At 40.9% G+C, this 15,257-nt stretch overlaps 1 protein-coding gene and 1 pseudogene across 13 annotated transcripts in view; one reads left to right on the forward strand and one right to left on the reverse strand.

Moving 5' to 3' along the window:
* FNIP2 (folliculin interacting protein 2) overlaps nt 1–15,257 on the reverse strand; it is a 146,496-nt gene that overhangs the window by 120,813 nt on the left and 10,426 nt on the right. The window lies entirely within an intron of this gene.
* LOC100399523 (RuvB-like 2 (E. coli) pseudogene) lies at nt 11,843–13,368 on the forward strand (annotated as a pseudogene).

A 15,257-nucleotide genomic window follows, 5' to 3' on the forward strand; every position in this document is an offset into this window, starting at 1 on the left:
GCTTTTAGAGGCACTGAGGTTGGAGGGTGAAGGGCAGAAAAGTGTAGCTGTGAAAACGGCTTGGGATCAGGTAATCCTTATGTTTCCTTACTGCCCCCTGAAAATCTGACCAATTGTATGGCAATTATTCCCTAATATCACTCTTGTACTACCCTCCAAACTTTTAATGACTTTAAACAAAAGAATCACAGCAGCACAGCAAACCCCTTGTCCCCTTTTCCTTTAGGTAAGGTATTATTTCACCTATTAGCTCCACCACTGCCAGGACCTAACCAGGTCACCGCAACCCCTGGAGTTGGAAAAAATGGACTTTCATTACTTTTAGTCAGAAACTATCCTACTTTTGCATAAGCTTTTCCTTTTACATTGTTTTTACTCTTTTTACTCTTGCCTAAAGATGAAGCATGAAAGGTCAAGTGGCTTGCACTGCTACATTATGGCCACAGCACAACTGATGACCAACAAAACAAAGTGCCAGGAAATCCTGCAAGTGTGCCATAGAGACCTGGGGAGCAGCGAGGCTGTAACAGTTATCAGACTAAATCCAGACTTGTGGTCACCGTTAACCTGCATGTTCCTTGTGAGTCTAGCCTTTTCTATATGGAGCCCACTTTCACTTTTTCTTAAAGAACGCAGCAACTTTTCAAGAGTCCTGTCCATAGTACAGCCTCTTCTCCCAAGTGGATAAACAACATGAAGCAATCATGTGTTACAATCCCAGAAGCTGCTATAAAGCAACCTAGGTTAAACTTCCCTATCATCTCCTTTCTTCTAAAATTACCCATCAAAAACCCCAAATAAAAGGCAAAAAGATCATCACAAAAAGAAAGAAAAGCAGAGGTTAAATGCATACGATTACAGCATAAGCTAAGGAGGCCTTTGCTTATTGATTTATTCATACATTTATCTCGTGTCTATACGTACCAAGCTTTTATGTCGCAAAGTGAAGAATACAGGTTCGGCATGGTCACTCCTGTCCTCAGAAAGCAATAGTAAGCCATGCACACGCAATTACACTCCAGGAGGACAGAGTGCTCAGTGCGATGAGTCTGTGAGAGAGCAGATTATCGGCAAAGGCTTCAAAGAATCAAAGGACTTAAAACATGCCCAGTACAGTCCTAACTGCAAGAACCATACACTTAAATCTCATACCATCTACACGAGGCACTTACTATTATTCCCAACATACCAACAAGAAAACAGCAGCATAGCACGGAGTGGTTAAGCAACTTGTTCCAGACCATACAGCTATTAAGTGACAGTGTCAGAATTCAAAACCTGAAGCCTGATTCTAAGCCCACTACCACTCTTAATCACCACACCAGGTAGGAGTGAGTTAGGTTAAAGGAGGAAGGGAGGAGGCAAGTTCCCAGATAAAAATCTTCATAAAGAGAAAACTCAAAATTGTTTGAGGAACTGAGACAAACTCACTTTGACTGAGCTTCAGAACATCAGGTGAAGAGCAAAAAGAAATGAGGCAGGGCCACCACACGAAAGTGGCTGGACATGATTTTCAGAGGTACGTATTCTGTCTCAGCCCATCAATGCCAGAAAGAAGCAAAAGTCTAATCCTATTACCAAAACTGAAAGAGCTAGAAGAGCAAGATAAAAAAACTGAAAAGCTTGCAGAAGACAAGAAATAACTAAAATCAGAGCAGAACTGAAGGAGATAAAGACCCAAAAAAACCCTTCAAAAAATCAATAAATCCAGGAGTTGGTTTTTTGAAAAGATCAATAAAATAGACCACTAGCCAGATTAATAAAAAAGAAAAGAGAGAAGAATCATATAAATGCAATAAAAAACGATAAATGGGATATCACCACCGATTCCACAGAATTACAAACTACCATCAGAGGTCACTACAAACAACTCTATGCACATTAACTAGTAAACCTGGAAGAAATGGATAAATTCCTGGACACTTGCCTCCTCCCAATCCTAAACCAGGAAGAAGTTGAAACACTGAATAGACCAATAACAAGGGCTGAAGTTGAGGAAGCAATTAAGAGCCTACCAACCAAAAAAAGTCCAGGTCCAGATGGGTTCACAATCAAATTCTACCAGACATACAAAGAGGAGCTGGTACCACTCCTTCTGAAACTATTCCAAATAATCCAAAAAGAGGGAATCCATCCCAAATTGTTTTATGAGACCAACGATATCTGATACCAAAACTTGGCAGAGAATCAACAAAAAAAGAAAACTTCAGGCCAATATCCATGATGAACACAGATGCAAAAATCTTCAATAAAATACTGGCAAACCGACTGCAACAGCACATCAAAAAGCTGATCCATCATGATCAAGTAGGCTTCATCCCGGGGATGCAAGGCTGGTTCAACATACGCAAGTCTATAAACGTAATCCACCACATAAACAAAATCAAAGACAAAAAACACATGATTATTTCAAGAGATGCAAAGAAGGCCTTAACAAAATTCAACAGCCCTTTATGTTAAAAACTCTCAGTAAAACTAGGTATTGTGGAACGTATCTTAAAATAATAAAAGCTAAAAGCTATTTACGACAAACCCACAGCCAATATCATACTGAATGGGCAAAAACTGGAGGCATTCCCTTTGAAATCTGGCACTACACAAGGATGCCCTCTTTCACCACTCCTATTCAATACAGTATTGGAAGTTCTATCCAGAGCAATCAGGCAAGAAAACGAAATAAAGTGTATTCAATTAAGAAAGGAGGAAGTCAAATTGTCTCTATTTGTGGTTGACATGATTGTATATCTAGAAGACCCTATCATCTCAGCCCAAAATCTCCTGAAACTGATAAGCAACTTCTGCAAAGTCTCAGGATACAAAATCAATGTGCAGAAATCACAAGCATTCCTAGACACCAATAACAGACTTAAAGAAAGCCAAATCAAGAGCGAACTGTCATTCACAATTGCTACAAAGAGAATAAAATACCTAGAAATACAACTAACAAAGCATGTAAAGGACCTCTTCAAGGCGAACTACAAACCACTGCTCAAGGAAATAAGAGAGGACACAAACAGATGGAAAAACATTCCATGCTCATGGTTAGGAAGAACAAATATCATGAAAATTGCCATACTGCCCAAAGTAATTTATAGATTTAATTCTATCCCCATCAAGCTACCAATGACCTTCTTCACAGAACTGGAAAAAAACACCTTAAACTTTATATGGAACCTAAAGGGAGAATGCATAGGCAAGACAATCCTAAGCAAAAAGAACAAAGCTGGAGGCATCATACTACCATCTGGCATGTGCCATGTCCTGCGCTGCACAAGGGTTCAAAGATCAAAGAGGAAACGGTGGGGAATGAAGAAAGACGCAGATACAGACATGGAGAAAGCTGGGACAGGTGGTCTGGGAGATGAGGATGTCAGTCTTTCCAGCCCCGACCTGTCTCAGTTTACTTTATTTTATATGTTCACAAAGTATATAGCATTGTGGTGGGTGCAGTTACATAGAACAGGATGTGGTTATTATTCTTATACTTCAGTTAACATACTTCAGCTAAAAACTATCTTGCAGCAAGATCAGCAAAAGCTAGTTATCTCTCAAGGCCCGTCTGTTCTCTCCAAGACGTATATACCATTCTACTGTGGTTTCACTTCCCTAAAGTTCAACCAAAGTTCACAGCAGCCTTGCTGCTAATCCCCCCAGAGGAGGTGTGCTACTCTGGCTCCCTACACTACCTGACTTCAAACTATACTACAAGGCTACAGTAATCAAAACTGCATGGTACTGGTACCAAAACAGAGATATAGACCAATGGAACAGAACAGAGGCCTCGGAGGCAACACAACACATCTACAACCATCTGATCTTTACAAACTAAACAAAAACAAGCAGTGGGAAAAGGATTCCCTGTTTAATAAACAGTGTTGGGAAAACTGACTAGCCATGTGCAGAAAGCAGAAACTAGACCCCTTCCTGACACCTTACACTAAAATTAACTCCAGGTGGATTAAAGACTTAAACATAAGACCTAACACCACAAAAAGCCTAGAAGAAAACCTAGGCAAAATCATTCAGGACATAGGCATAGGCAAGGACTTCATGACTAAAACACCAAAAGTATTGGCAACAAAAGTCAAAATAGATAAATAGGATCTAAAATCCAGAGCTTCTATACCGCAAAAGAAACAATTATTAGAGTGAATTGGCAACAAACAGAATGGGAAAAAATTTTTGCAATCTACCCATCTGACAAAGGGCTAATATCCAGCATCTACAAAGAACTAAAACAGATTTACAAGAAAAAAAAAATCCATTCAAAAGTGGGCAAAGGATATGAACAGACACTTTTCAAAAGAAGACATATATGAGGCCAACAAACATATGCAAAAATGCTCATCATCACTGGTCATTAGAGAAATGCAAATCAAAACCACACTGATAATACCATCTCACGCCAGTTAGAATGGCGATCATTAAAAAATCTAGAGACAACAGATGCTGGAGAGGATGTGGAGAAATAGGAGCACTTTTACACCATTGTTGGGAGTGTAAATTAGTTCAACCATTGTGGAAGACAGTGTGGCAATTCCTCAAGAACCTAGAAATAGAAATTTCATTTGACCCAGCAATCTCATTACTGGGTATATATCCGAAGGATTATAAATCATTCTATTATAAAGACACATGCACATGTATGTTCACAGCAGCACTGTTTACAATAGCAAATACCTGGAACCAACCCAAATGCCCATCAATTATAGACTGGACAAAGAAAATGTGACACATGTATACCATGGAATACTATGCAGCCATAAAAAATGATGAGTTCATGTACTTTGTAGGGACATGGATGAATCTGGAAACCATCATTCTCAGCAAACTGACACAAGAACAGAAAATCAAACACTGAATGTTCTCACACATAGGCAGATGTTGAACAATGAGAACACATGGACACAGGGAGGGGAGCATCACACACTGGGGTCTGTTGGTGGGGCTAAAGGAGAGACAGTGGGGAGTGGGGAGGTTGGGGAGGGATAACATGGGGAGAAATGCTAGATATAGGTGATGGAGGGATGGAGGCAGCAAACCACCTTGCCATATATGTACCTATGCAACAATCCTGCATGATCTGCACATGTACCTCAGGACCTAAAGTAAAATTAAAAAAAAAAAAAAAAGAAAATGACCAAAAAAATTCCAACATGCAAGAGAATATAGTTATGTGATTATTACAAATCATAAAAATGTATTTAAGCTATAAATTCAGAACAGTTTTTAAACTACAAAACAAGGGAACTTGCCATCCTCAGGACTAAAAATTGGCAGAGGTATGATGCAGGAATGAAAAGGTCTGCATTCTACATCTTGTCCTATCCATAAGGGTAACTAGCTCTGTAACTTTGGCCAGTGAGCCTTTTTCTATTCTACAAAAGAAATATAATTGCTTTGGAAAATAAAACCCATGTAAATATCAAGTTTACAGTTAACTTCCTTTTATCATTTATACTTTGAAATACTAGTGTTTGGCACAGAGCAGCACATTTAACCATACGCACCTTTCACCACAATTTTTAGAAAACTATGGGAAAAACTGGTTTGTACAACATGTAATTCCAAACTTTGGCATCCTAAACTTCCAAAATCCATAGCTCATTTCTGCTTTAAAATCCCCACTATGTTTTATTGGCTAAACAAATCTTTGTCTTTGCCAAGGAAAATAAATGATTTCAATAAAAGGATCTCTGGTTAATCGCCCTCATGTGGGCTGAAAATACTATGAACTTTCTCAACAACAACTAAATCCAAGTTCCTTCCCTCCTACACTTTGGGAAATGGACCAGCTACCTAAAGTCATAGATCTTTCTGTCCCAAGTGTAAAACTCAAAAATCATAGACTTGGGACCCCAAATGCAATAGAGACTCAGAAGATATCTTTCCCCCTACTGTTTCCTATCCCCACCCCACTAAGAAATTACTTCATCTCAGTCAATTAAAGTGGCAAAAGTACAGTATCATGAAGAGAGAATCACAAAAAAATCATAAGAATAAAGAAACCCTAGATAAAAATTACAATGCCTTTGCCTGGTTACTTTGTCAGTATGTTTTTAGAAAACAGGGGAAAAGAATCACAGAATAAAGGTTGCAAAGGCTGACTACAGGCACCTTTTTCCAAACCAAGCTGTGTTGTTTTGAAAATAAAAACCACTGTCAACTCTCATTACCATATGAGGACAGGCATAATTTATAGGTGAAATAATGGGCCTGGGTTTGTTCATTTACCTCAGAACTGACATTCACAAAAATGCAAATGGAAGGAATGAGCTTCTGGCAGCTCCTTGAAGCTGTAATAGCATATGACCTATGCACTGGTAAATCTAGTTTTGTTTTTTAACTCTGGCCATGAGAAACCAAAATAAGCATTCTTTTATTCATCTGACTCTCCTGTGCAATTAACGCTTTTACTATATAAATTGCATTACTACACAGATATTTGGTCACTTGTTTTTATGAAGATAAAACATCATAAAGCCAGTAGAATATTTATCTTGGACACAGAACTGGAATAGGTCTGTGTCCTAGAAATAGAAAACAAATGGACAGATAAGCATTTCTCTGGAAGGAGAAATATAGACAGAGTGGTCTTTTCAGCAATGAATGTGAAGACTGAACTTAACATTTTCATAACTGATCCAGAGAAGGGACTGGTCATGGATAGGGCCATCCCTGTAGATGATGGCACCAATAGTTTTTCTCCAGGTAATTCCCAAGTAAAGGGAATAAACAGTAAGATCTTTCAAGTTTCTAGGAACAAATAAATGGCAAATGAGTTTCAGTCCAGGCAAAGGTCAGGATGGGTTTAGACAAAAAAGACCTTCAAACTATTCTTGTGACAGACCCTAAACTCTAAGTTTTGTTCCATAGAAAGAATTTATTAAAGAGAGTCATCAGCTGGAGAGAGGGGAGGGGACAAGAAAATGCTGAGTAAATCAGATATAACCTCAGAAACAAAATGAAAATTATTTTGCCTTCATATGTAAAACAGTGTGTTTTAAATAAAATACCTCATACATTTCTTGGCAGTGAATTTCAAAACTGTAAACTGGAACTGGTATGGAAAATTAAACAATCTATAGAGGAGAGTCTCTGAAGTTAAAAATACAAAATGAAATAACCCTGTAACTGGCAAGAAAAAAAATGGACTAAATACAGTTAAGAAGCATGGGTAGGGCTGGGCGTGTGACCTCACGCCTGTAATTCTACCACTTTGGGAGGCCAAGATGGGAGGACTGCTTGAGCCCAGGAGTTTAAGACCAGCCTGGTCAATACAGCAAGACCTCATCTCTTATTAAATTTAAAATAAAAGAAAGAGCGAGAGAGCACAAGAAAGAAAGGGCAAGGGAAAGAAGAAAGGAAGACAGGAAGGAAGGAAGGCAGGAAGGAAGGAAGGCAGGCAGGCAGGCAAGCATGAATAAGATAAACATATTTATTTATTAAATTCTGAAATAATGGAGATGTTCTTAAAACTTCAAATTTGGAGACCAACTTATGTTTAAAAAAAGAGAGGAACTATATACCGGCTAATAAACTTACATATTTTTAAGTACTGGGAGTAGCTGAAAAAAAATGCAGGTTCAAATAAATATATTTAAACATCTACCAAGCTCCTACCAATGTAATGTACTTAGTACTATGCTATACACTACTAGGACAATGTTGTTCTCAAGGTATAATCTGGTAAAGTATTTGGATAAATAAAAAACTGCTAGTAGAATGTGGTAACTGCCATATAAGAAGAAATATGCTAAAATATACTAAACTCAGTAGCTTAGAGCAGGGATCCCCAACCCCTGGGTCACAGACCGGTACCAGACCATGGCCACAAAGCAGGAGGTGAGTGGCAGGTAAGTGAGCATGACCACCTGAGCTCCACCTCTTGTCAGATCAGTGGTGGCATTAGATTCTCACAGGAGCATGAACCCTATTACGAATGGTGCATGCGAGGGACGTAAGCTGCACACTCCTTATGAGAATCTATTGTCTGATGATCTGTCGCTATCTCCTGTCACCCCCCAGATGGGACCATCTAATTGCAGGAAAATAGGCTCAGGGCTCCCACTGATTCTACATTTGGTGAGGTGTACAATTATTTCATTATTTATTATAATGTAATAATAATACAAAGTACACAACAAATATAATGTGCTTGAATCATCCCAAAACCATCCCCTACTCCACTGTCCATGAAAAAAACTGTCTGCCATGAAACTGTTTCCTGATGCCAAAAAGGTGGGGGGATCACTGGTTTAAAGGGAGCAGCATGCCCATTTGGGGCAATTGGCAAAGATAATCAGAGGTAGCATCTCAACTGAGTTTGGAAGAAGGAACAGAATTTCTACAAAAGTAACTTTGGAGGAGGGAACAGAAAAAGTTAAGTCTTAAAGAGCAAGAGATGGATTTCCTGGGCTTTTTGGCAAATATTGGCTTAATATCTTCTAACAACTACAGCTTCATGAATATCACAACTTGCAGTGTCCACCTGCACCTCAAATTCAACATGTACAAAACCAATTTTTCCTTGTAACTTCCCTATTTCCACTAATTACGCTACCCACATTATTTGGGCTCAAAATTTGGAAGTTATTTTATATATTATGATTTTATTTATTCTTTTTATTTATAATTATCTCCCCACCACTTTCACATCCTGCCCAGCTTTCCTCTGAAATGTGACTCATGTACATTTCTCCACCCATACCGGTTAGGTCCCCAAGGAAGGGAAAGCAATGGAAGACATAATAAACCCTTAATTACTTGCAAGCTTTGATGCAAATCTCAGCATAGTAAGCTGAACTGGTCCAGGCTCTGGAACTGGATGGGACCAGATGGAGAATTCCAGCTGTGAGGATTTCAGGCCACCCAGAGCCTAGAGCAATATTTCAAATATCTTCTTCCCCTTCCCTGACAAGGCCACACAGGAATCTCTATTTTACTAATCTGATCGTGAAAGGACTTCTGAGAAGGCCAAGCAAAAAAGAGAAAAAGATCAAGCCTGCTTGCCTCAGTGCTTCAGGCAAACTTGGTCTAGATCCACATCTCAAATATTTCTAAGATGAAAAGAAAAGTGGAGACTTTGGAACAGAGGGGTAATAAACAAGATTCATAATACTTTGGAATTAAAGAAGAAGAGAGACCCAATTACTTTACCCGTGAAGATAACTTGCCCGTCCCCAACTAAAAACATCTCTGAGGTAAACCTCTGCAGGGAAAATGATGAGTTGGAGGTCCTGTGCCTTGTACAGAATGGTTTCTAAATAAATGCAGAGAGAGCACAGGTCTAATACATTACGGCAATGCTTTCACCCCAGGGAAGTTGCCTACTGTGGTCTGGTGATTGGACCACAACAATTCTCACCATCAATTGCTAATCTTGACATAATTCTGAAAGGAACTTGCCTCTTAAATAGCATTTAGTATGCTAGCTTAGCATGCTAGCAGGTCAGGGCAAGCTCAAGACAACTCACTCTGCTACTGCTATGTTAAACACAATATTGACTTTAACAGTCCAAGCTGTAAAACTCAATGCTCTGCTGGAGTAAACTAAAGAACAGCATGGCACAGTGATCAGCTATTAAATCAAAGTCCAGTACAAACTGGATTTGAAGAAAGAAAACAAAATGATGAACAAATTAAAATGTGGATTTGCACCTACTGGAACTAGACTGCTTTTTAACAGCGTTAGTCGGAGCAAGCAGAGGTTGCGGGCTTCCCTGGGCACATGATCTTAACTAGTACCCTCCCACACGCACATACAATTTCAGGCAGTACTTAGCACTTTGTAGATAAGATTACGGGTCAATTGGGAGCTTTCCCCTACTAGCTTCTGATACAAATGCCTCTCCCTTTCTCTCCCTTTTTCCAACCCTCTCCCTTTTCTGTTTGTAAAAACATAATCGTGAGCAATGGAATTAGTCGGAGCCTTCAAACACAAACTCCTTTCCGCGCAGTAAGTCTGGAATTTTAGGATCAGCTGCCATGACTGGCTCCTCATATGTGTTTGTGAAATGAATCAAAAGAGGCAAGAGAACTGTCAGGAAACTAATTTGAGGAAAAAAACAAAAAACAAAAAAAAAGCTCCTAAAAGGACATATTTATATATCTGGTAGGTTTACCAAGTACAAATTTTGCCACAGTCTGGAGGGGAAGCTGTAAAGGCTGGGAGCATGAAGCTGTCTGCTTGTATGAGTTTCGTTTTTTCCCTTTGAAGATAAGAGAGGTCTGAGATAGGTGAAAGAGAGGGAAGATTGAGGAATACACATATATTCTACTTGCTGATATCATATATCATATACACTAAAACTGCACTAACTTGCATCCCAACACCAAAATTTAAGTTAACATCCCTGTGTTTAGCAAGCTGCTCCACCAATCCACTACTCAAAACCGCAGTGGCTCCACACTACCTTCAGAGCAGGAACTCTACCTTTTGGAACAGACAAGCTACTTGCCATTTCCCTATAACCTTGAGATCAGCAGAGATTGGATTAATACAGGGAAACAGCTGGAAGGAAAGATAATCTTTAAGTCTCTGAGAGTTACGAGAGTCACTGCATATTGAATTTCTAATAGTTGCCAAGCACTGTGTGGTAGGATTGATGTGTATTATTTCTAGTCTTCAGACAACCTTGCAAGAAAGGCAACTTTATACCCATTTTACAGACGAAAAAAACTTATTTAGAGGGAACCATGTGCCCTACATTGTAAGTGGAAGAGTCAGGTTTGAATTCAAAAATGTAAATCCAGGCTGGACGCAGTGGCTTGTACCTGTAATCCCAGCCCCTTGGGGAGGCCAAGATTGGCAGATCACTTGAAGCCAGGAGTTTGAGACCAGCCTGGCCAACATGGTGAAACCCCATCTCCACCAAAAAAATACAAAAATTAGTGAGGCATGGAGGTGTGCACCTGTAGTCCCAGCTACTTGGGAGGCTGAGGCAGTAGAGTCACTTGAACCTGGAAGGTGGGGGTTGCAATGAGCTGAGATAGCATCACTGTACTTGTGTCAAAACAAAAACAAAACAAAACAAACGAAACCAGTACATCCATAACATAGGCCCTACTCTAATAAGACTCAAAGTATAGACTGGAAACCCTCTCCATCTACACTTTGGAGTTACCCAAATTTAAAATTTAAAATTAGTAATGCTTGCAACGGCTTGCACAATTTGGTATAAATGTATCCTGCCTCACAGGAATACTCTGATTTAACAGAAACCGGTCCACTCATTTTTAACTCAGAAACACCTCTAAGGTAAAAAGTTTTTCACCTGTCTGAATTCTATCTATCAGCTCTTTCTCCTCCTTAAAGCCTCCCTAACTAGCCCAGACTAAAGAGCCCTCCCTCACTCCTTCCTTTCATCTTAATAGGACATTAGAGACTTGGTCCCGAACTACTGTTTTATATTATTAATTAGTTTTTCACACATAATATGTATTATTGCACAATTAACAGTAAGCTCCCTAGAAATAGTACTTAGCTGAGGCTAGGGTACAGTGGTGCAATCCTGGCTCACTGCAACCTCCGCCTCTGGGGTTTGAGCAATTCTCTTGCCTCAGCCTCCCTAGTAAATGGGACTACAGGTGCGCACCACCACGCCCAGCTAATTATTTTGTATTTTTAGTAGAGACAGGGTTTCACCATATTAGCCTAGTTTTGAGCTTCTGACCTCAAATAATCTGCCTGCCTCGGCCACCCAAAGTGCTGGGACTACAGGTGTGAGCCACCTCACCTGGCTAGACTTCATACTTTCTTACAAACTCACAAATCTACCACTGAATTTCATCAAATATTAATCTGCAGAGAAAAAATATAGCTATCTATTAAGAAAGAGCTGACTGGCAGTTGGTGAGCATCATGGCAACCGTGACAGCCACTAAAGCCCCGGAGATCCCCGATGTGACGAGGATTGAGCGAATTGGTGCTCACTCCCACATCCGGGGGCTGGGGCTGGACGATGCTTTGGAGCCTCGGCAGGCTTCCCAGGGCATGGTGGGTCAGCTGGCGGCACGGCGGGCAGCAGGTGTGGTGCTGGAGATGATCCGGGAAGGGAAGATTGCCGGGCGGGCAGTTCTTATTGCTGGCCAGCCGGGCACAGGGAAGACAGCCATCGCCATGGGCATGGCGCAGGCCCTGGGCCCGGACACGCCATTCACGGCAATTGCTGGCAGTGAAATCTTCTCCCTGGAGATGAGCAAGACCGAGGCGCTGACGCAGGCCTTCCGGAGGTCTACTGGCATTCGTATCAAGGAGGAGACAGAGATCATCGAAGGGGAGGTGGTGGAGATCCAGATTGATCTGCCGGCGACAGGGACGGGGTCCAAGGTGGGCAAACTGACCCTCAAGACGACAGAGATGGAGACCATCTACGACCTGGGCACCAAGACGATTGAGTCCCTGACCAAGGACAAGGTCCAGGCCGGGGACATGATCACCATCGACAAGGCAACAGGCAAGATCTCCAAGCTGGGCCGCTCCTTCACACGCGCCCGAGACTACGATGCTATGGGCTCCCAGACCAAGTTCGTGCAGTGCCCAGATGGGGAGCTCCAGAAACGCAAGGAAGTGGTGCACACCGTGTCCCTGCACGAGATTGACGTCATCAACTCCCGCACCCAGGGCTTCCTGGCGCTCTTCTCAGGTGACACAGGGGAGATCAAGTCAGAAGTTCGAGAGCAGATCCATGCCAAGGTGGCCGAGTGGCGCGAGGAGGGCAAGGCAGAGATCATCCCTGGGGTGCTATTCATCGACGAGGTCCACATGCTGGACATTGAGAGCTTCTCCTTCCTCAACCGGGCCCTGGAGAGCGACATGGCACCTGTCCTGATCATGGCCACCAACCGCGGCATCACACGGATCCGGGGCACCAGCTACCAGAGCCCCCATGGTATCCCCATCGATCTGCTGGACCGGCTGCTCATCGTCTCCACCACCCCCTACAGCGAGAAAGACACAAAGCAGATCCTCCGCATCCGGTGTGAGGAGGAAGATGTGGAGATGAGTGAGGACGCCTACACGGTGCTGACCCGCATCGGGCTGGAGACATCACTGCGCTATGCCATCCAGCTTATCACGGCTGCCAGCCTGGTGTGCCGGAAACGCAAGGGCACAGAGGTACAGGTGGACGACATCAAGCAGGTCTACTCACTCTTCCTGGACGAGTCCCGCTCCACGCAGTACATGAAGGAGTACCAGGACGCCTTCCTCTTCAATGAGCTCAAAGGCGAGACCATGGATACCTCCTGAGCTGGATGTCACCCCCGTCCCCACCCTGTTTTCTACCAGAGTTCTGACACTGTGACTTTATATAAAGTTGTTTTGAAGCTGGTCCCAAAAAAAAAAAAAAAAAAAAAAAAAAGAAAGAGCTGACTGACTTCAGTTTGAATTCCCAGGGTCACTAGTTAACCACTCGATCTCAAGCAAGCCTCAACTGTTCTTCCACAGGTTATGATAAATTTATAATCTATAAATTGGCTAATAAAAATATCTATTATCAAAGGATAACATGAGACATTTGTGAAAGGACTTAAGTAAAAAGCACTTGGTATAGGGGCTAGCAAATGGTAAAGAATATTTTTTTTTCTTAATGTTAGAAGGGTCTCCCTTAATATTCTTGAGAAATAGTTATTCTAAAAGCATTTTAAAAGATTTCAGGGAAGTCATTTACATACATATTCCACAATTATGTCTTCATTAATTAACAAAGTTTACAATATCTTTATAATCATAAATAAATGGCTATTTGTGTTATAATAGAATGTTATATTTTTCCTTCTTTTTTTTTTTTTTTTTTTTTCTGAGACAGGGTCTTACTCTGTCACCCAGGCTGGAGTACAGCGGTGTGATCATGGCTCACTACAGCCTCAACCTCTTGGATTCAAACGATCCCACCACCTCAGCCCCACAAAATAGCTATAACCACAGGCATGTGCCTAACTAATTTTTTTTTTATTTAGTAGAGATGGCATTCCCTTTTGTTGTCAGACTTGTCTCAAACTCCTGGGCTCAAGAGATCCTTCCACCTCAGTCTCCCGATGTACTGGGATTACAAGCATGAGCTACCATGCCTGGCCTCTAATTTTTATTTTTTGCCTACACATTTTATAGGATATTTATGGTAAGGCATGGTGGCTCATGCTTATAATCCCAGCACTTTGGAGACTCAGTTCGGGGGGATCACTTGTGCCCAGGAATTCAAGACTATGCTAGGCAACGCAGTGAGGCACCTCATCTCTACAAAAAAAAAAAAAAAAAAAAAAAAATAGCTGAGTATGGTGCTGCATGACTGTCTGTGGTCCTAGCTACTTGGGAGGCTGAGGTGGGAGGATCGCTTAAGCCAGGGAGGTCGAGACTGCAGTGAGCTGGATTCCACCACTGCATTCCAGCCTGGGTGACAGAGTAAGAGGCTATCTAAAAAAAAAAAAAAAATTTACCCACAATCTCATTAACCAATAATGTCAACTGTGCTTTATTATTTTTCTGTTTTTCTTTCTAGTTCTTGGTCATACATTTGCATATTTTACTAATATGTTTCATCTTATAGATACCAACTGGTGTTCGTTACTTTCATTTAACATAAACATTTTATATTAACACAGTCTTCATAATCATTTAACTATGATATTAATATCCTACAAAGGACATAACAATTTAGAGACTTTCCTGCTACTGTAAAATTGTTAAGATCCTTTTTTAACATTATAATGATAATATATAAAAAACATCTTTGTGCACAAACATTTGTTTTTTCAACATTTTCATGCACAAAAGTTTTTTCTCTTAAATTCTGAGTTAAAAAAGTATAAGCATTTTGAAGTCTGGAAAGCACAGCCAAATTGAGCTTTAAGAGTTTAACAATCTGCACACATATTGAACTAGACAAATGATCAACGACTACCCAGAATAAGCTAGGGTCCATGTTTCCCCACCACTCTACCACTGTTCCTTCAGGGTACTTTAAATCATCTTCACTAAACAGCCACTATATGCTATCAGTAGGTGTATAAACAGGTGCAACCTTTCTGGAGTGTAATTTGGCAGAAATTCCATCCTGGGTTCTTATCCTGGAAATACACCTGAGCTTACGCATAAGGATCTTCCAACCAGGAAGTTCACTATTTCTAACAATAAAGCCTGAAAGTAAATAATCCATCACTAGATGACTGGTTAAAATTACAATAGTCCCCTGTTATTCACAGGGGATACCTTTCAACACTTCCAGTGGATGCCTGAAACAGTGGTTAATGCCAGA

This window comes from Callithrix jacchus, chromosome 3 (genome assembly GCF_049354715.1).
Source record: "Callithrix jacchus isolate 240 chromosome 3, calJac240_pri, whole genome shotgun sequence".
In the NCBI taxonomy this organism is placed as follows: domain Eukaryota; kingdom Metazoa; phylum Chordata; class Mammalia; order Primates; family Cebidae; genus Callithrix; species Callithrix jacchus.